At 40.0% G+C, this 23,427-nt stretch overlaps 1 protein-coding gene and 1 long non-coding RNA gene across 3 annotated transcripts in view; one reads left to right on the top strand and one right to left on the bottom strand.

Annotated features, from left to right (window-relative positions):
- Positions 1-23,427, bottom strand: part of LOC145939863 (neural cell adhesion molecule 2) — a 221,158-nt gene that overhangs the window by 186,454 nt on the left and 11,277 nt on the right. The window lies entirely within an intron of this gene.
- The window catches only part of LOC145939866 (uncharacterized), a 103,734-nt gene continuing 90,313 nt past the window's right edge, over positions 10,007-23,427 (top strand). The window contains exons 1-2 of the long non-coding RNA XR_014425912.1: positions 10,007-10,300; positions 10,446-10,485. This is a non-coding gene — a long non-coding RNA (uncharacterized LOC145939866). The remainder of the gene's footprint in view (positions 10,301-10,445; positions 10,486-23,427) is intronic.

Here is a 23,427-nt window from a genome sequence, read left to right as displayed (position 1 = left end):
ATGCATGTTCTTCCTTTTCTCGTATTTAGTAATCTTTTATTTATTTTTTTTTTTTACCTTACCTATCGTTACATTATTACTGTTGATTAATTGTTTATAATACAGAATATACGTTGCAATTAGCATCTTTAACAATAGCAAAGGATTTATGCTACCATTGTTACGGTGTGCTAATATTTCCTTGCCGTTTGATTGCTGTCCCGCAGGACTTCACCGATTACTTAGCGAAGCTGCGCTTCAAACGAGCCGGAGTTTCGCGCCCTCCGTCTTCTTGCGCCTTCGCGCAACTTCCGTAATTAAAATTTGAATCCGCAGAAAATAAATAACGACCGAAGGCGAAAGACGGGGTGCGGAGAACCCGTTGAGATATTAAAATCCTTTGATCTATTATTGAACGCGGAACGATCTGAATAAATAGCACTCGGGACGATGGCAAACAAATAGGGGGAAAGAGAGAGAGAGAGTTTCACACACGATACTATTTGAGTTCGCCATTCTATATACCATCCTGTCCTCCCGCCAGCAAGCTTTGGAGCACTCGATTCTTCCTTTGCGAGAACTCGCGCAATTGGTTTCCGAAGTTACCTTTCAGACGCTCGGCAAATTTTATATCTCCTCTCCTTCGCTTTTGTCCTTGCATCCCATAAACTTATGCAATTTGCATCGAGAAATACGGGAGACATTATATTGGCTGGAATAGAGAGCACAGATCGCCAATATTACACGACATGTATGTACAGTTACAAAGCTTAGTTACTTTACTTTATGTAAAAGTCCGCGCGATTAAATCCTCGCTCTGACGTTGAAAATCTCGTCCCGGTATAGATTTCCGGTTTCCTGTATATTCGCTCGTTTCGCAAAGTTCTGTAATTAATTTGCGAATACATAAGAAATAAAGTAATCGGGTGGGTTGTAGAAGTATTACTAAGATATTAAAAGCTAGATGATTTATCGAGCGAGGAATAATTAAAACGCCCGCCGCTGCGGTAAGAGACGGACTATTTCGCGTTGAATCCTCCGGCGTCGTTTTATTTCCATAATTCTTCATCTCGCAATTTTTTCGCCGAGCGGAGAAGCTCGCGTAGCTACATTTTAGCCGAATGCTCACGGAAGGACTCACTGTCGTTCTTTTCATTTCCCGCCCCATTTCCCTCGTCGCGCGAACTTGCCCGTCGATGTAAACTTGAATATTCGTAGGAAGGTAGTGCAGTAAGAGATAATTGAAGAAAGATTAATTGACGGAATATCGAAGAAGCCTTAATAATTTATTGGCCGGCCGGATTACTCGAATAATTAAAACTTTCCGCGACGGGAGAGATTATTCCAGACGGGTTAATTCAACGATTTTATTTACATAATTCCTCCACGCGGAAGATTCTTTCTCTCGCTCTCTTCCTATTGATGCTTCTCTGATACCTCCTGCCGTCGTATCTGAAATTTTCACAACCTGCATGCTCACTTTATTTCGCACAGAGAGGTGCAGAGGTGGACGGCTCGGTACAATACGCGATAACAGATTTTCCTCGCCCATGGACCAGGCGAGGAGTAGCGTGTAGGAGATGGAGTCGGAGCTCCACGCGGCGTTTTAATTATTCATTAGACGTTGAATATTCCGAATGGTGGTCGACCGGCTACCACACAGCGGCTGCAAATCATACGTACAGAGCGCCACGTTGGAACCAGACCGCGTTATTTCGTATCGAACTTCGTACCATATTAGCCGGCGACTCCCTCCGCCATTGGGAACCGCGCGATGCGACGATGCTTTATTTCCGGCGGTGCTTCATTCCCCGTACTTTCTCTTTCCGGCCATGCCTTTCTCCTTTGTGCCTCTCTCCATGCGTATGCTTTAATCGGCTTAAAAGCCAATGCGCTCTCTCTCTCTCCACGATTTCCATTTCATCTCGGCCCATCGAAACTTCGCAAACGAGTTGTTGTTTAGAGTGCTCGTGCATATGGCGAGCACACCTCGGGGATATATACATCGTACGGTTGGCAGTCGATGCAGTTTTGTTTTATGTACGATGTATCCGTTCCGCGCACAAGTTTTCATTTACACTTCTGCACAACTGGACCTCGAAAACGTATATTTGTTCTTGCAATGTGTCGTAAAGTCTGGTCATGTTCAATCAAGTATCGCTTTCTTGTCCCGTATATGTGTGTTCATTATTTCATAGCTTTATTAAAAGTACAAGTACGATGTAATATTTTCGCTTTTGATATTTTCTCGCTCGATCTAAACGCGACTCATATAAATTCCGATTGACGTAATTTAAACGCGCATCATTTTGCAAAACCAATGTAGAACAAATTCTCATGCCGAGTACTCTACAATTAATATGTACGTTCATTGCAATAAATGTATTAATTTCAGTTATCCGGTGGCAAGTGCATTTGATTCAGTTTAACTTTATAACATTAAAATTACCTCGGAGATGAATGTAAAATATGTAAAATATATGTATATACTATATAGAATGTAAAAATATATATAAAAACGTAAATACATAAAAAATAACCATTTACACGGCGTGTGGCAAATTGCATAATTGTGAATGTCGAGTTATATATATATTTGCCGCCCTTTTCGCATGACCTTTTCCATTTTACGTAGATATCAACGTTACGTCCGCGATTTCACGACTACTTGGGGGCAGCTATGGGCACCACAGGGATTGGATTTAAAACCCCGTGAAAACCAATTTATCCTTTTTAAGCAGAACGTAAAGAAAATATCCAGCTTTAAATGCCAATAAAATAGAAATGTATACCGCGGATAGCGGTACATAAAAGAAATCTATTGAGAAACGTGCGAATGATTCAAGTAACGTTCAGCATTAATCTCGTTTACTCTGCATTTTATGAGGATCGCAAAATACGAATTTCTTGTACATCAAATAAATTTAAGTGCAATATGACGCCAGCCAGTGTTACATTTCGTTGAATATCTACATATCCATGTATACACACATATATACATACATATACACACACATATACACACATAGGTTTCCATATTTGTCAAGGGATCATTATAATGTATTATGATATAGTGCATCGAAACTGTGTTACTGCAACTGGAAGAGCGTACAAGTTGCAACCATATATTATAGACTGAATAGCGGGAATAACGCAAAATATAGCGAACATGTGTCCGGGAAATGTATTTTCTGATAAACTTAACTGACTATTTACAGTGATATATACTCGCTTCAACTGCGTTTGCTATGGAAAGAGAGAGAGAGAGAGAAACTAATACATATATAATACAAATATATTCATAAAACAAAGTTACGCGTTTAAGTAAATAGCCAACCACGTATATAGGGGGGATTATAGGAGAGGAGTCTCGTGTGTTTTGTTTTAATAATTCATTAACACTGATTTCGCGCTAGCGACGCGATGAGATAGTATACGGGGCGATAAAATAAGGCGCCAGTGGACAAAACGAAGTAGCGATAACGGGCGAGAGAAGAAGAGGGAATATCTATATCGGAATTAATTTCTGCAACGGTGGGTAAGCCAGGCAGAGAGCGGGGCATGTAACATAATAAAGGGAAAAAAGAAAGAGTTCCGACGATAGCGAGTATATTATCTTATAGTTGCTGACCGTGCCGCTTTATTTCCATAACTCTTCTCGTGAATTCTTCGCTCACCCGTACGGCTCTAGTGTACGCTCGTTCCGCGCAATTTCACAGCACGGTAGCATCGTGCAGATACCACCACCATATTCCCACCGAATTAAAGATCAGCGGAAATTAATTTTACGGCTGAGCGCCGCGGCGAAATACTGCTGGCACAAAAAAAGAGATAATAATGGCAATAGATAAAGCGGTGCATTGGTCGCTAAATTCACCGAAGGCTCTTGCCGCGAAATTTCTTGCTAAATATCGAAATGGATATTCGCTACATCTCCTGAAAAGCTGCGATTGTGAAAATTTTTCATATGATTTATCATAATGTGCGTAATAAAATTGGAGATAATAATATGAAACGTTTTCATTTACATTTTTAATAATTAAAATCTCGCTTTTATATATTGTCCTGAATTTTTGTTATATGTATATGATATCACGACTAATTTATAATTGCTCATTTGCTAAACGGGACAATACAAAATGTATCTCGTAAGAGCAAACGAACTAATAGTCATAACTCCTTAATTATTTCGTGATGACTATCAAATGGGGGACTGATTTAAAATTGAAATTTGTGCGAAGGAGCTCAATTTACTAGCCTATCTACCGCGAACTAGAAGCGGCTTTACAATACGCCGGTGATAATTCCTGTAGTGAGAAGTGCTTTGTGTAATCAAAACTTTCCACGATACCGAGCGGAGCGTTTCAGACTTCATAAATAACGGATCTTACTCGCGATAAAGGATTACCCGTTTTAATAGGGCGAGACCCGGCTAATCACTGCGACGATAAACTTTTCGGGTGTATTATCTATCTACCTACAGCGGGCGAGATTTCATTACACGAGTTCGTCCTTCCGCAGACGCGGCAAAATACTGAAGTGCCCCTTAAAGAAAATCGGAGAAGCAACACTCTCGCCTGGTACATCGCGTCGCATTTCGTACAACAGCTTACGTTTTTTTATAAAGGACTGAACTTTCTCTCAAAGTTTTCTTCCTCGAGACGATATTTACTGGAATTCACAATTTATATAACTAATAACGAAATATTACATAATTTTTTGCCGAGTTGTAATGATGAAACTCGTTAAAATAATACAATAACATCAATTAAAAAATATAAAAGGTTTTCTTTCGGATCATGGAAGGGATTGTAATAAAAAACTCCCGTAATATATCTTTTTATATATATATTTACTCTTTTCCCGTTTCCTCATGCATATTATACGAAGATCGATTTTATTTTTGCTCGTACTGTTTTATTACGTTTTTAATTATTACACGCAGAAATAGAAAAGTTTATTAATGAGAAAATTTTTTTACAACTATGGAAAAAAAAATTTAACGCGAATGTAAAAACATATTGTCCTCGATATATTATATAATTTGAAAATGTATATTTGATTCATACGTACATGTGTATATGTGTGTGTATACATATATGCGCGCACCACGAATATCTCTGGAGATGAGTATACTTCCACATCTCAACAGAAACGTTGAACTGTTGCATATTCGACGCGGATTGTCACGATTTCGTGCTGAATATTATTCGGTGCATTATGCTCAGGTTGGTGTATGTACGTGCAACGTATATGCACGTGAAACTTTGATTATTCTCCGAGGTATTGTGTTCAAGCGCTATCTCAGCTGTGATGCAAGAACATGATGCTAGGAAATTCAAGTCGAATGACAGAGCGGAGAGGATCGATAGGCTCGATCCGTGAATGATGGCAGACGCTGCACGGCCACATAATGCATAACGTCTCTCCGGATTGTTAACAGGATTTAGAGTATGACGCGGTCGCGTATACACCCGAGATGTCTACTGACATGAAATAAAGGATCCTATGAAAGGACACACATTCCCGGGGGAGAAGAAAAGCCGCACGTGGAAAATATCAACGTTGATAAATGTCGGGGCCAAGAGTAATTCGTTTTACCTCTATTCCGGTTGGATCGTGTAACTGTTCCCTGTCACTGTAAGAACTTGGACGCGAACAAGAACACCGAATATTTATCTATAATATTGTAAATGGTCGATTCGTCGAGGGAACATTAAATAAGATTGCATTTTCGCCGCGGGTTATTCATTAACATCGTTAGGTTAGGTTATTGGTATAAGATCTCTCGCGAAATACTTGAAATAAATAAATAATTACGTTACTTTTGTTACAATAAAAAAAAACATTTAAAATGCATTGATTTTTTTTTAATTAACTAGTTAATTAATTTATGGAATCTTTTTTTAAATTGAGGACATTTTATTCGGGGCTATTTTATTCTGTGGGTGTAGCGCGCTCTTCATGGATATTATATTAAACCGGCACGGTAATTCCAGAAGTAGAATCCTTTTGTAGAGCGTATGTAGGCCACATTAGCCCTATAATTTGCTGCATTTGCATGCGTACACGCGTGAGCCTTACGAGCACTGCACTGTACAAAACGTTTATTGCGCAGCCACTAACCAGCGCTTGCAAATAGCGAGCGGACGTAATTGAGAGCGGCTTGACGAGGGTAACGCAAGAGCTGATGAATTCACATCGTTGGACAGTAAAATTTTTGTCCACGCGCGAAAACCTACATAATTCGAGTCGCGCGAGATGATGGGGAGGGGATCGCATTACATTATTATATATATTAATAACGGACTGTGAGCCGGAGATAGACTTATCAAATTTTATCCCGACGAAGATTATATGGGCCAAAATAATGGATGCGGGCGGCGTATAACGTTTCGCGATCGGAGAGAGGTTGTAAAGCTGTTCGAATTAAATTTATTAACGCACCGCACACGCTCATCCGGCCACTCGTTCGGCTCGCCGTGTAAAATCTGATTATACACGCGGGGGCGGAGATTCGTATTCATCAATTTTATCGATGCAATATACTAATGAAGGCCCGTTTTAACTGCGAACGAGGGAAAGAGAAATATAGGAGAGGAAGATAAAGAGCCTCGCGCGCGTGAATAGAGCGCGTTTTGTAACTGACGAGCGCACTGACACAGGAGCATCAGCACTTGTCGATTAATTGAGTACGTATCGCACATGTCGGTCGACATTTGCGTTCGCCGGCACGAGGATGTGCAAATGTTACCTTCCGTTTCATTCGAAGTAATCAAAAGCTCTACACGTTAAATTATTGTTACATCGATATGCCGTTTCGCACGTATATGCCAAGACATTAATCCTTGTACTACCGCGGAGACAATGGCCCGTATTCAAAACGCGATCACAAAGTTGTATATGTGCATGTCTCTCTATCGAGTATCGGATTGAACAATTTCGAAGCATACTTGGAAAATTGTCGATCGGTCAATCACGCGTATACGCGAGTTTTGTTAGCTGATCCTTATAGAGAGAATATATTCGGTATATTATATAACGAATAAAGTTTTTTTTTTATTTTTAGTCTTTTTTATCTTTTTTAATTTAGAAATAAAAGTTATCTATAAAAGGATATATTTTTCTATCGCATCTCCCCTTAGGGTTTCGATTTGCCATATCAAACGATGGTCCGTACGAAATGTCTACAATTTAACACGATAGATCCATATACGTTGTTAATTGCGTCCAGTCCCCGCTGGTCTAAAACGTTTGCGATGCTGCGACTAAGTAGAGTTGCGAGAGTGGCTCGGTCTGTAATTGAGAGTGGCCCGCGGGTACATGGCCGGTTATACGGTCGCTGAGATACATCCGCGTGTCACTGGGCTATTACATTCTACGCGATGAGTGATATACCGAGTACATATGATCTCTGCACTACGCATACATACACACAGACACACGTCAGATACACAGAGAGAAAGAGAGAGAGAGAGTGAGAGGGAAGAGACATCGCGCTAGTTAACGTTGCCTTCTGCGACGCCCTGCAACGCCTGTCTGTATAACACGCGGCTATGCGTTTACACACGTGTGTGCATATACACTGCATGTCGCGTCTCTATCGCACTTCTCGAGCTATCCATGGTATTATCCGTAACCGCCGTGATAATCAAGCCGCAGGGCACGTCTATGTGTCCTACACACCGCTAAACGGCACGATGCAATCGGTCGGCGTCTCCTGAGAACGGAGGACGCGGAACTTCTGCGGGCGTAAATCTGCGCGGCTGTAATTAGCCCGCAGCCCGCAAATCACTCTAAACGCATTTCGTCAATCTTGATAAAAGTTATATCACAAGCGTGTATAAACGCGTAAAGAATTTACCCGTCTGCGAATTTATTTCTCATTTTCTCTCTCTCTCTCTCTCTGTTTTTCAAGAGACGCTCCAATTGCTGGCGTCTGATTGCTCGGCCGGCAGTTTTGCTGCAGATTACAACCGAGCGATGCTCGGGGCGCGACAACGTAGAGAATGGGGCGAGGCTGTAATAAACCTGACTGCGGAATTTCGAGGTATCGCTCGCGCGTCCTCGTAAACCTCCTGGTGTTATAACAACAGCGGCAGATTGGACAGTTTATCGTGGCACGTAGGTAACTTTAGGCGCACTCGTGCGCGAGTTTTTCTCTCTTCTGACACATTGACGATTTTTTTTCTTTCCGCATCAGCTGCGACGAATCGTCCATTTTGTCGCGTGTACAGAAAAATATTTCCCTTTTTATCGCAGCTTTCTTATTGTCACTGCTAATTTTCTGCCGATCGAATACGTATGCGGAATGTATGATTACTAGAAAAAATATTCTTTATTAAAATATAAGTATATACTTTGATATAAAACGCATTTATTATGCTATTTATAGTTAATTGATTATAATTTTTATTATAATTATTGAATTTATTCAAATAAGTAGTTTAAAGTGAAATGTTATAATTATTCCTATATATTGTATACCGAAATATATAATTTACGAAAACATTTATCTTTTTATGCAAAAAATTACTTTACGTTTTTTAACGATATATCGCTGCCTAATTATTGCATAACGCGTTTGTAGCGATACACAAAGGCACGAACTCCTCTATACGTCTCTAATGACTGCGTATTATTGTACGTAACAAAAGGAACATTAATGTTGAACCACAAGCGATCGCTTACGTGTTTGTATTTAGACTTTGATGATACTAACTAAGTACAGACTAACTAACGCTTTGTTATTTCTGTACAGAATTTATATTAAGCGCCAGTGATCAATGTGTGTGCTAGGATATATTTTATCATTTCTCGTGCGATAGTCGTGTACAATTCCTCATAATAAACATAAAATTATTTTATATTTATATTAATCTCACAATATAAAAAACGTGCTATTTTGGTGTTATATTAATTATAGCAGTGTATCACGGTGTATCAATTTTATATCCCCTGCGATCTACATATTCGTTTTTATAATTATTAGAAAACAAATAGTGAATTAATATTTAACATATATAATGGTAGAGTATATAATGTGTAAAAAAAACTCCAAATGTTAGTATATAACATTCTGCAATATTATAGTACATGTACTCGAAGCCGCGAACTATCGGTTCGATCCTACGTTCGTCATTGTTTCAGACAAGCACCACTTTTGCTATAACCGTCGAACGTGACTTTTGCTTCTTTCTAACCGGAACGAGAAAACCTCTTCGTTCTCTTCTTGTTGTATCTCACAGTGTCGTAGAACCGGTATTTCAAACCACTCACGCTTTCTTTACTTCCCGGTTCGATCTTTTCTTGAAAAGGTTCTCACTGTGGACGCTCAAACCGCGTTGTACACTGCGAGAAAATGTGTATGTATTCGCGCGATAAGATAAAAGAGAATGTAGCAGCTATATATATGCCATAGATATCAAAGTCACGCTATTTTTAGGCTACGTGAGATAGAAATCAAATCGATAATACATTATTGTTACATAAATAAATTTTATTTAATTGCAATTTTCTTTTGCGCCCCATTAATTTTTTCCCCTTTTTATAAAACTAGAACAACACAAGCCCGCGCCATTCTTCGATTTTATGTTAAAAAAATGATATTAAAAAAAAATAATATAAAATTGTTTAAACTTTATTAATATTTTTTCACAGAAATCAGCTAATTAAATTTGTTAATTAAATTTTAAAATAATAACATTGTAAAAAATTAAAATAATAATATGTTGTACCTAAATAATATGTTATAATACCTTATTCTTGATTAATATTTTTTGACAGAAATCAGCTGTTAACTGTCAAAAATATTAAAGTATTATAACATATTGTTTAAAACATATTATTTTAATTTTTATAACATATTATTTTAAAAATTAATTAGCAAATTAACGCTTTAATCAACTGATTTCTGTCAAAAAATATTAATAAAGCGAAAATTTGCTAATTAAATTTTAAAATAATAATGTTATAAAAATTAAAATAGTAATGTTTTATTTTGTTTTATTTGTTACAGGTAGCATTGCTGATAAGCTGCGCGCGAATTTGCGAGATTCTCGAGTGTCGGACGTTGATTCGTGCGATATTATAGTTTTCGCATCGTTTTTTCTCATTGCAAGTGCAATGTACGTGAAATACGCGTGTGTCTCACGCGTCGCGTCGGGAGTGCCGTGTAAAGTTTCGCGTGTCGGGAATGCCGTATAAAGTGTCAGGCGATCGTAATTATTCGTGTTTTCGCGAGTGTCATGAGTGCTACCATGGACCAAGAGAGAAGGAGGAGGCCCAGGGAGGCATCGGGCGACAGCGGAACAACTGTGAGGTATGCAAAATACCTAAAAACATTTTTTTCTAAACTCCATTAAGATATTTGATCATTTCTAGACTTTCACCCTATACACACACATATACCCCTCCCCCCCCCCCCCCCCATACGTATATACATAATTTGGATATTTTGTTTTCAGATGTATGCTGTGTACTACAACTCCGCTATTGCACGTATCGGTGAGTGAAAAATTGTTCATTTCGCGAGTTGTGAAAGTCTTATAATTAACATCCCTTTCTACGTATTTATAATATGTAAACGCTTTAAGAATGTGGTATTTTTCTTAGGAGACAGATATAGTTAATTATATATAGTTATATATAGTTTATTATATATTAGAATTGATGTTGCTCTTCTGCAATCCATTTCATATGAATTGGGACAAATGCGCTTATATTGAAATAATCAATTTCCCGTGCGGTCGCTTTAATGATCGCGTTTGCATGCGTGGGCGAGTTAGATACAATTATATGCCGCGCAGCGGGGAATCTCCAAAGCGAATGAAAAATTAATTAAGCAACGGATGGCGTGAGCGACAAAGCGGCTTAAATCCTTCGTGGGAACGCGGCAGGTCGTACATCCGCTCTTTCCGTGGTTTTGACTCCACCAACTGGTCGAGGCTTTAATTCGTCGTCAACCCTCCCGTCCGTCGCTGTCGTCGTCGACCGACGAGATAAAATCACGCTGACGATTTTACGAATCATTTCCCCGGGACAATTTCGGAAATTGCAATCCTCAACGCATGCAACTAATTGCCACATTTTTCGGAAACACGATGCAGAATTGCAAGATGCATTTTGCAAAAAATGGGACGAGATTGCGTCAATATTGCACTCGACATTATGCTTCTCTATATATATATATATTTGGATTATTTCAGTACATTTTTTTTCCCAGTTGAGGTGAACGAGTTAAAAGATATTTCCTTTTTTTCATTATAATTAATGTTTGGATAAATTTACATTTCGAAAAATTATAATAATAAATGCGACATATTTTAACAAAAATTTTATGGAATAATTTTAAATATAAATAGCATATGATAAATAAAATATATACATAAATGTCAAAAGAATATTACAGATATACATAGAAATTTTCAGAAATCTTATTTGCAAATTATCTAATTTCTCCATCGTGTATTAACAATTATTCACAAGTTAAACAAATATACCGTGAATTTTATTATCGCACGAAATACTGAAAAGAAGAATTATATTATGTACTTTTAAAAATGAAAAATATCTATTTGGGATTGCGTTAACACAGTTAAAAAAAAAAGGTATATAAAAAAACTGCGAGACGATGCAGTTCAGCGATTGTAGCATTAATAACGGAACGAAAACGTTTGCTCGTTATGAAAATCAATTCGTTAGCTTAACAACGATGATGCGGCCGCGTATATATTAATTCTGCAACGCGAAAAGCTGAAGTCAATTTTACATCGCATGCCGCGGAATTGATTTCGCGGATACTTATGCGCGCGATACAGAGTACAGATACCGCCGTATCGTGAATATACCGCGTTGCTTTAAGTTTCTTAACCGCGCACGGTTGTTCTCTCGACGTAACGCGCGCACCGACAACCGGGCGTTTCCGACGTCTCTCTCGTTTACATCTACGATCAAAGACGAATCGACGGCGGCGGTTACACGCAGAGACGCTCTTTGCTGTGCTTTGCGGTGTTCTGTACGGAAGGAAAGACCTATTGTTACGACGGCGTAATTATACGATGCCACTCGAAATTACATCGATCGAACATTCTCGCGAATCGAGAGAGTTCCATTCTCTCACACGGATGCGTTTTAATTTTCCACATTAATACATTACGCTTGATAGCCAGGAGATGCAGACTTTGCGCTAAAGTCCCGAGCTAATACGCACGGGGGAAAATTATGCTCCACGGTGGATGCACGTCGGGCAACGGAATCGCATTCTAGCTTACGTACCTAGAAAATTGCATCGTTCGCGGTGCAAGAACGAAACATCGTGTGCTAACGCGCTCCGTCGTCGTGCTTGCTATTATGATACAAGAATATTCGCTTCGCGCGATCCTCGTTTACACTAATTAAATATATTATCCTCCTTTTTTCCATGCAGAAAATAGATATTTTAACGCTGAGTTTCCTTCCGCGAGTTTACAGCCAATTTTTTTCGAATACGTTAGGTAATATTAAACATTCAAAAAAGAAAGAGAATATATATCTTACGGTATAAATGATTAAATTAAAAAATATAAAGAAAATAGAAATAGAAGAAAAATGTAAAAATAAATTCGATCAGCGTCTGATATCGAAGAAAATTCAGAATTTTTGAGAATTAATTAATTCTTTCTCATTAACTCTTCTTACTTTTCATGAGATAGTTTTACGCTTTCCTATATTAGCGATTCAAACAAGCACACGATCGTCGCGCACGATGCTTCGGAGTCGCTCTTTCGGTGCAGCACCAGGTGGCCGCCAAAGAGGGCATCCAGCCCGTACAAACGGAGATTAACGTCGTCGACGTATCGGAAGTTAAGCACGAGTTTTAACGCGGCTTGTCCCGAACGTGACCGTGCAGAAACCGGAACACATGCACCGCGGACATTAAGACGTGATCAACGACGGACGCGCATGTAACACGCTTCGCGTCCGATATTCTTTCGTTCTCCGGGTTGCGCAGCAGCTACTTTGCCGAGCCAGGGCGCATTCGGTGGCGCAACTAACGTTTAATGGCCGTTGTTCGTAAGGCAACTTATATAGACGGGTCGTTCACCCTTATTTTAGACTACGACTGGGATGGTCGATTATTATCTCGCCCGGTGCATCTCTGCCTCTGCCTCGAATTGTACGCAGTATATCTTTGATATAATATAATAACGTCTGTATAAATATATATATGATAACGGATTTGAGAATTTTTTCTCTCTTTTCACATTCTCTCGCTTTTTTCCCGCATTTCCTTCGTCTCCCCCTTACTCCACCGACGAGCTGCACCTGTAGAATTGTTAGTTACTTCACTGCATCCGTTGCTTTCCGTGCTCCTCCCGGAATGCGTTCGACTTACTCCCGGGAATTTTCTTGCATCATCTCGCGCCTGCATATTTCGCTATCTTTCCCTTTCTGAGCTCCGGCATTCCTTCTTCTTTTTCCACCTTTTTCGCCTTTCCGCCGCGTCATCCTTTGTCATGCGCGTTCGTTTGGCTTGACTATGACAATAGCACGAGATGCAGAAACGTTATGTAATTCTAGATGCTAATTGCGTCTCGGTACCGTCTCTTTTACTATGTCTCTCTCTCTCCCCCCTCTCTCTCTCTTTCTCTTGTATATCATTAGGTCGGTATTACTGCAAGTGACGGCGCTATTTGCAGAAACCGGAGGAAACTCACACCAAACGTTGATTTCACTCAATTGTCATAGCCATCGTCTGTAATTAACTCTTCTCTAATTAACTCTTAAATAATTATTCTTCGGGTTGACCAAGAATACAAATCATGATTTCAACTCTCAGCTGCAATTGGAATACAATTGTGACACCGATATAAAAGTAACGACGAAATTCTTTGTAAAATATTTATGCTGAAGCTAATTTTAAAAAAATTGTTCAAAATGCAACAAACATTTATCTAACACAGATGAGAAATAATAATTCTCGATCGTAGTACGATACATCTTTCATCCTAAAATATCGCGACGTCACGCTAACCCCCAACATCATGATAACTCAAACTCCGCTATACGTGTCATCGCTTGTTCTATTTAGCGAGTAACGATCGCTCATTGGTGCAACGTTGTTGAAATTGCGATATCACCGACCATAATTACAATCCTTGTACGACCGGGGTTTTATCGCCAAGAGCAAGCAAGGTGATTTACATAGGTGCACGCCCCCGCATCGCTCGACTCCGAGACTGCTGGTTCTAACGGTTCTCGCACTCGACGAAATACTACGGTGGGCCGTACGTGCGCGTTTTTCTCTCGGCCACCAAAATATGTTCGCGTATAAAAGAAAGAGTCCCGTCAGCCCGCGTAATTTAAGCGTCAAGCTCCAAGACGACGTCGAACGTCACGTCTTGAACGCGAATCCTTTAGCGCATCCGCTCGCGAGAAGAAGGAAAGAGAAAAACGAAATGGAAAAACGAGACGCAGTCGGAAGTGGCAGCTGTCACGAGGTTTACATTACGCTCGACGTAGCTTACGTAGCTACGGCGTTTGCAGGTTAAAGTCTCGATGTCGTTAGACCGCCGACAAACACCGCCCACGTTCGAGCATGACGTTGAGCGCGTCTGGCCTTCCGTCGAGTCGGTTACTTGGCAAAGGTTCTTGCACCCGACAAGTACTATAGTAAGACCCTCCTACTACTGGCTGGTCAGCTGTCGCGTCCTTCAAAGCTGGCACATCGGGCGTCACTCGTTTTTTTCTCACCCATCATTTTTGTTAACGCGATCTTTGATCCTCCGTTGAGTTACGTAAAGCTGCATATATTATCTTCCGATTTTTTTTTCTTTTTTCCACGTGAATCGATATTCGAACATTTTATTTTATCTCAGTTTGGAATATAAATTTAATTAACAGACGATGGATTAATTATCGTTAGAGAGCTGAGAGAGAAGGAGTGTGTATTATTTTAATATTCTATTGACTTTTTCCTTTTTTCCTTCGTTACGCAAATATTGATGAAAGAATATTATCGATATCCGTGCATCAATATTGTAATTTATCATTCTGTGAACGGAAGCGTAAAATATTGTACCGTGAAATAGCGCATTATTATTGACCTCTTTCTTTATGTTATGAAAAAATGAGGAAAAGATGCAAGCTGCACGAAGAACGGTTTATGGTGTACTTAGAGGTAAATTTAAAATTTTATAATCTTCTGTGTACCATATTTATCGCTTAAAGCAGCGGTGATATTAAACTCAGATACGCGTGAGACGAATAAAACTTGAGAATTATAACCGGACAAAGAAAAAGCAATTTGTTTTCTCTTTTCTCGAAAGAAATTATTACAGAGAATCGCGTTTCTTAAAAAAAAAAGTTAGAAAAGTGCTTCTATTTTGCTTCTTGAATGATATTATTGACAAGCTGTCAATTAAGCATAGCATTAATATCAAAGATATAGTGACGTTAATATAGACTAACAAGCAATTCTTGTACATCATACTTTGTCATATCGCGATAAAAATACTTAAAGATGAAGATTTCAAGTAATCTTGGACGCTGGAGAGAATAGAAATATTTTTTTTTTTCAAGACAATAAATATTTGCGTACCGTCTAAAAAAATCTATTATCGAGAATAGAAGAAAATTAATATAGACATTATCTCTTTTAATTAGTGCAATCGATATCGATGTTAAAAAAAATGATGCTTTACAGAGTATTAATAGCTCGATAAAAAAAATTTCCCGTTTAAGAGCATTCTTCTTTTATCGAGTTCTATAAATCTAGCAGCTGTATCACCTATGATATCACACGAGAGTGACACGATTGCTCCTCTAAAGTGAGGTGGTGTAAGATACACAAGGTGCAAACGACCTCCAAGTACCCATGGTGGCGTTTACATTTCACTCCACACCACTTAATCGGCGCCTTCGCAGATGCAGGCTGATGTCCTCGTGCTGTTTAAACCCCATGTATGCTTGTAGAAGGTAACCTTATCGTCCGTTACAATCTTGCTAATTTGACCTCCACCGGCATCAACAGGCGATTGAATGAAGTCATTGTACTATCACGTGCCAATCATTGCATAGATAAACCGCCATGCGCGTATCATCTTTCCATTTAAGTTTAGATTAAATGTGAATCGCGATGTTGCTTTTCGAATGATATATCGCGCTTTAGTGTATGTATATATTATTTAGGTTAAATTCAGATTATACATATAAAATTAAATTTGTTAAAAAAAAAAAGAAAATATTTTCCTTGAAAGATTAAATTTTATTTTCACAAAAAATATTTATCGCAAAAAGTTATGACACGAAGCTATCATATTTGAAAAAAATGATTTGAATAAAATTATTATATATATATATTTGTTTTCGGCGTTGGAGAATTAATATAACAAGCGATATAGTGTGATTTCGTTTAATTAAACTTGTTTAATATCTCTCGTTGGGATATGTATTTCATATATATTTTTCTTTGTTTCGTATATACATATACAATATACGCATACGTGCGAGCACGAAATCTTTTTTCAACTACACACGAACTCGCGATGTCTACTTTCAACAAATAGTGATAGCGCGGCGAAAAACGAGCGAGATCACGCTTCGGGTATGAAATTAACTCGATTACGAAAAAGTTTCGAAGAGAGTCGCCGAAGTTCGTCGGAAGGCTAAGTACGGTTCTTGACGATTTCTTCCGCTCTCTCGAAGAGCCGGAACGTTCGGGCTAACTTGGCGATTGCGCAAATTCACTTGCAGAACTGAGCGCGGACTCGTGACCGAACGGAACTATCTCTCTCGCGACGTGCAAGCGCGCAGGCCGCGCCTGGCTAATTCGATTTCCATCGAAAGTAGAGACGTGCATTTCGACACAATCTCCTCTCCGCGGCGCCGGCGAATAAATTCATTACCGGGCCTCATCAAGGATTATATTCTTACCCCTGCGAAGCGCGGAATACACAGTATCCGCCTCAGAGGGAGAGCGGAAAAATAGCGCTGCCGAGGCAGCTACGCTTCGCGCACACGTAGATAATCCGCGGATCTGCAATTACATTTTCACATAGCGCAAATTGCATTCTCAGTATTCGGGTATAAACAGCGGCAACCGCGAAATATATATATATATATATAGCGGATGATAGAATATCGCGCTCGCGCGGCGAAAATTATAGTCAGCGAATTTTCAGCTGAAAATGTAAGTATTGTCCTTAATAATGTTTCGTGGCAACTTATTCCAACGGCGGTGGATATGTCGTGCCGCTAACTTTGCTATTCTATAAATTTGCTTTATGAGAATTCGCGAGAAGTCCGAATCAAGCGACCGGGAAAATGCACACGGCCCGAATTAATCTCTATCCGCATCAAAATGGGTAACACAGTTTCGTAAATCCGTCAACGTTTCGCTCGTCGTCGAATAAGCTCTCGGTGGCCCGACGCGGCCAGTTTACTTCATGAACGAGTATAAACCGCCGTAATTGCGTTTTGTTTATAAACTCGACGCGTGCATGCATTTTGCCCCGCGGAAGAAAAATATAACACGGCGCGGATTTAATTTCTTTTTTTTATTTCGCGAAGGAAATATCAAAGCTATCTGTTTTTAATGCTGTCAAACGACTATATAAAATTCGCGCGAATATTTACGATAGACGCGCACACGTCACGTGTTCGTGATTTCTCTTCGCGAACCGCAAGTAGTCGCTGAGGAAACGACTGGCGGAAATTATCGCGATTACCACCGACGCGCGATTACACACACAAACGAATTATCGTAATAGATCTTCCAGAGAGGGAAACGTTAACGTAAGTACATAGAGCGGGTAGCGGAGCGAGTCCTCGAGCTTGGTAAAGTGCTCTTTCCGACGATTTCTTACGGCGACCTTCGCTCGCGGAAATCTCGCGCAAACTTTGCAATTGCGTAAATTCACTTTCAAAACTCGTCGTCGCTCACCGCTGAATGGCGGCAGCGGGAGAGAGCTCTGCGGCGAACTAACTCTGTTTTCATCGAAAGTACAGGACACGCGCTCGGCTCATTAGCTAAGCATGGCGAGGAATGGCAGAGCGACTACCGCCTCAATAATAACGGCGCGCTGGTTAGGTACTAACTTTTACCACCAACTCCAAGGAATATTTAGGCCGCATTAAGACTTTAGATGAGACTATTATCGTAATGCGTGCTTGTTAAGGGAGATTGGTCGCGTGCTAACTGGCAATTCCGTACTTGTATCAATTGTATAGGGCGTTGATACTACATCCGAATCATTGAGTATATATTCATCCTTACGCCTTGGTAATTGCAGATTGCGCGCAAACCTCGATTCCGCGTAGAAGAATTAGTTTGATTCAGACGGATTAACGCGAGCAAATAATGGGAAGGCCGGGAAACAATAAGCTGCGTGCAAGAGACATTTGCAGATTTAAAAATATGGACCATACGCGCCGAGGCAGGATTGATTGAAAAACGATAAATTGCGTTTTTATTATATGCTGATTCATTTGTACGTCTAGTGTCTATATCACGATATAATACTTTTGCTCCTTTGCATATTTTTATTCGGTATATATTTTATTATTTGTCAGTATTATATATATTTTACTTCAAATCACAAATCATCCCGCGAATATTCGTGCTTCTCACGCTGTATGAAAAAATTTATAAAATTGTTCAACACGCATTACACATAAAACTTTGATGTTTCCAAGATTAAATCCTTTTGTTACATCAAATACTTGCTCCTTTTGAATGTACCAATTTTACAGTTGACTTTATCTCGAGCTTCAGCCCGAAAAGATTGAATAAGATTTTACGATCCAAAGAGGCGACTCGCATGTTCAGCGTCGCGGAAAACGATTTTGGAAGATTTCTCCGAAAGGAGAGAGAGAGAGAGAGAGAGAGAGAGGTTGCAGCAACACGCATCTATCAAAATCATACAATCGTTGAAAATCAAAATTTTCGGTCGCTCTAATAAAATCTCAATTGAATCGCGACTACCTACTCTTTTTCCGAGCGTACACTGTCATTCCCAGCTTGTCGCCTCATTGTGAAGCCTCGAGGTGCTCGAAAAGGCCCGAAAGATTCAATAACGTTTTACGACTCCGAGAGAGCCGATTCTCATCCTTGTGGAAACGATTTCGACAAGTTTTCCCGCGACAAGTTGAGGCAATGCCGAGACGACGAGGCGAGACCGAGACACGGCGCGACGCGTGAAGAGGCATGTTACGCTCGTAAAAGGGGAACGACACAACGATAACTCGTACATGCGCGCGCGCACATCGCATCCTCTTCTTATCCGTAATTTACGCTCGTCTAGGGTGCGGGTAAAGGTTGACTTAAGGACACTCCAGACTAATACAAGCCTGCCGCTGCGACCGCTGTCGCAACCTAACGCGATAGCAGCATCAGCCGACTAAGCATCTTTCGCAGCCCCGAATCCCTCCCCTCCGACTTCTCGAGTGCTTACAGGATATGAAAATTGCCAAGATTAGGGGTTACGGGCGAGACACCGGTTTTCCCCCGCGTGACATAAGCGCGTCCGTCGTCGAGTCGTTCAACATACTCGTGTGTGTCTGTGTGTATGTGTATGTGTGCGCCAGTAATGCGACGGATCGTCGGTGACGTTACCCGGAAGCGACTGATTGGAATTATCGGCGGCTTATCGACGATACGAAGGGTCGCAACTCGTTCTCTCTTGTCGTCGACTTGCGATCTTGGACGAGAGATAAAGGAAATGCGACTGACGTCGAGTATGAGGTATAACCCTTCCGAGATAGAATTCTATATCGAGATGAAATCGATGGCAAGGATGATCCCATACATTTTCCGCCTTACTATGGAAATATTAAATAACGGTGCGATGTTTGTTTAAACTATACTCTTTGCATCGTCTAGATAATATATTAATCGCATTAATATAATGATAAAATGAAAATATATCCTGATTAATTTTAAAACGTAAAAAAAATTAAATTTTTTTCAGACTTATTCCGATAAATCAATTTATAATTTTTAGGAATAAAGTTATATATCACATACTATGATAATAGGCTTGCCATACTCGTAAATACTTCTAGAAAGTCTTCGCGTGCAATCGTGTAACAAAATACTCTAAATGCAATTTCATAGTTATTCGGGTGCTTTAATCGCCCAATTGCTCCCAAGTGATACAGTAGAAGCGGACGACTTTGCCACTTAGAGGCAAAACGACGACACGGGACGATGAAGGTGGTGTGTTATCGATACTCTCGTAATATCCCCGTGTATATTCGCTTACCTCAAAATCGGCACAATATTGCACAAAGCATATGTAATTGATTACACTGTTCGCAAATTCTCGCTCGCTACCTTTAACACGTTCCCGAGTTTCGTCGAATTTTGAGGTAAGCGAATACACACGGAGAATATTGTGAATATCGATAACATACCACCTTAGATCGTCCCGCATTGTTGTTTTGCCTCTGGCAAAGTCGCCCGCTTTTACGGTGTCGCGGAAGCAATTGGGTGACTAGAATATCCGAATAAATGAATAAAAGGTGGTGAAAATATGTTTTGACGGGATAGTCTCATGTATTGAGAGAGCGCGCGTATAGCGATTGACTCGTACTACTTACGAGAGATACGTAACTGTCACAATGAGAAACACGAGACATAAAAATAAGATATGAGGAACAGAAAATACAATGTTACATATCCAATGCGTAATAAAAGCAGAACAGAGTGTTGTAATAATAATTTTAAAAAAATCACACAAAGGCAGATATAATAACAAAAATAAAATAGTTAATTAGTCTCTATAATAGTCTCATATAAAAAAAAACACATACAATATTTTCATTCTCTTATCTTATTATATATTATTCTACATATTTTATTTATATCGTATGCTTTGCGAAAACACGGTTATAAAAAAAAAGAAAAAAAGGAAAACGGATTTCTCACACTGTTCAAACATCGTGGTCGTTGCGGATAATCGTGTGCGCAGCCGCCAGATTTGGATCACGGCCAGACGTGTAATATTCATCGCTTGACGGCGCCCACGCCGCTAAATTAGCAACGGTTACAACGTGCCTGCGCAAACTGTTTAGGCCCGCTTTTATATCCGGCGATTAAGGGAGCTTTCACCTAAGAACGCTCTTTCACGAGTGAGCAAGGGGCATTGTTTTATGAAAAGTTGCTGATGGATGGAGAGATGCCGAGGGTTCGATCGTTCTCGTGATGATGTTCTATCGGCCCACTTTTAAGAGCATGCATCTTTTATGCCTCGTAGCCTTCCTTACGCCGCGTTTGATTTATTATTAGCAGCGATAAAAGTCCGACTCTCTTGCGGTACTTCAGTTATTATTGAACACTCGCGCGCGTTCAATTATTTAATTGATGCCGAACGTGATTTCGAGATACGACGATCATAAATGAACACTATGCGTGACGTGCGTCACGTGTCGGTGTATCGCAAGAAACGCCGGCTGCGAGTTTGGGAAATCGTTAACTGTCCGTGCAGAATTTTCCCCGAGCGCTCATTAATTACGTATAATAATTAGCGAGCAATAAAGTGTATTGGCAGAATTTCATATACGTTCGATAGAAGTCCGTGTTGCGTGGCATGCTCCGATACCAATTATGTTCCAATTACGCGACACTCTATATCCTCGTCTCGTTACCTGCTCTCTCTTCCTCTCCTCTTTATAACTTTGGTATAATGTATTAATAGAAGTTATGTCGATATATATGTGTATATACATATATATATATATATATATATATATAATGTACGCGCGCGACGAGTTGTTGAGATTTAATCGCCACTTAACACATCCGGTAATAATCTCGTATCGAAACTTTTATAGATATTTACAGATAAGTGTTTTTATTTTTAAGCTTTTGATCCCTATTAATCCCTTGATTGATTAATTATACGATTAACGTAATATAACGCGCGCTAAACTGTCACGTTGTCAATAAAATATAAATTTACAGTTGGATAGATTTTTATAAAATTACGGCAGAGAGAGAGAGGAATTGTCGGCGCGTGCAATTGTGGCAATTACCCGACGCAGAGATGAAGCTACGATTGTTTAAATGAAATTGCCGAGTAGTGAAGAACTCGGCAGAGAGTAGTTCAGCGCGTCAATGAGAAGTTATTAAATTTCTCGTCGTATTATGAGTTAATTTCAAAACCATTTCACTTATGACGACGGCGAGCGTAGTACTTTGCCCAACTATAAAAGACATTAATGCGTAGAGTACGGTTGTTGCAATCATTGAGGTTGCCAAAACGAAATTATCGCATATTAACAATCGGGTAACGCGCGTACGCGCGCAACTTAGTTTTCCCTCGACATGTTACGGGTTAATTCGCTTAACTGGAATGCCGGCAACGTACTTACTACGGCGGGGACAATTGCATCAACCGAATTTAATGCCTTATATAATTATGAAAAAACATCTTAAAGCTGTGTTCCGAGTAAAAGAAGTGAATTTTTTTTATTATAGTGCTTATTGTAGAATATCGATGCAATGCAAAATACTTGACGCTTTCTAAAGTAAGACGCTTCTTTAATTTTTGCAATAATTATCCGCTGACGCTTATTATAATTTTTTTTCTGTTAATATATGTATCCTCCTTTACTTGTGTATTTTCATAGTTCACTCTCTGATTGTGTATCGCGACACATGCGCTATTCCGAGCTCGATCGATTTCGACCATAGTCGTCGACGGATAACTAGCGAGCGTCCATTCGTGAAAGTATCTCAACTCAATAACCAGCAGATAACACAGGCATTAAACGATTACCGAGTTTTAAATGAAGTTATCGAAAGTTAGACGCGGAGAATTTAATAACGTTTCGCAATATACCGATGGGGCGGCGATTCGCAATTTAAGGCCTATTTGCATTATCGCCTTGCCCGGGTAATGCTGTATAAGCAATCGTAAAATTTATTGGCGGACGCGAAGAACGGGCGGGATCGCCGGGCGAACGTTGGCGAAAATTACGATCGGGGGAAGAATTGGTGCACGAGAGAAAAACGCATGTCTCTAAAGAGAATTGTCCCGGCATATCGTGGAGTTTCTCGCGGAGGAGCAGCAGACCGTGCGATACTCCACGACTCCAAAATCATGCGCCGTTACGAGCTCGTAAACGATGGGGATACGATTCGAGTTATTCCGATCATCGCGTCGGGTGAATGTCGCGACGATAATGTCCGCGATATCGCGTGGCGAGGGATTATCCGCTCGTTATCGCGTATTCGCGATGACTGGCGATGACGTCGGATGCGGCACCTGAGATATTCTTCGGCGAAGGGACCGAGCCCGAGTTTCGGCTGCCCCGATCGTAAAACCGGGGGGTTGTGTAGTCGGCGATGTCCTACACGGTGTCGATTAATCGATTTTGGTGTCGCGCGCGTTCACGCAGATTCGATATCCTCATTCGATCTAAAATCCGATATCACACCCGGATCCGATACATTAACCACGTCCA

This window comes from Prenolepis imparis, unplaced genomic scaffold, assembly GCF_030444845.1.
Source record: "Prenolepis imparis isolate NDT839.2.m4 unplaced genomic scaffold, iyPreImpa1.0 SCAF_8, whole genome shotgun sequence".
Classification (NCBI taxonomy): Eukaryota; Metazoa; Arthropoda; class Insecta; order Hymenoptera; family Formicidae; genus Prenolepis; species Prenolepis imparis.
The sequence above is the reverse complement of the archived record's forward strand: the minus strand, read 5'-3'. Positions and strand labels throughout refer to the sequence as shown.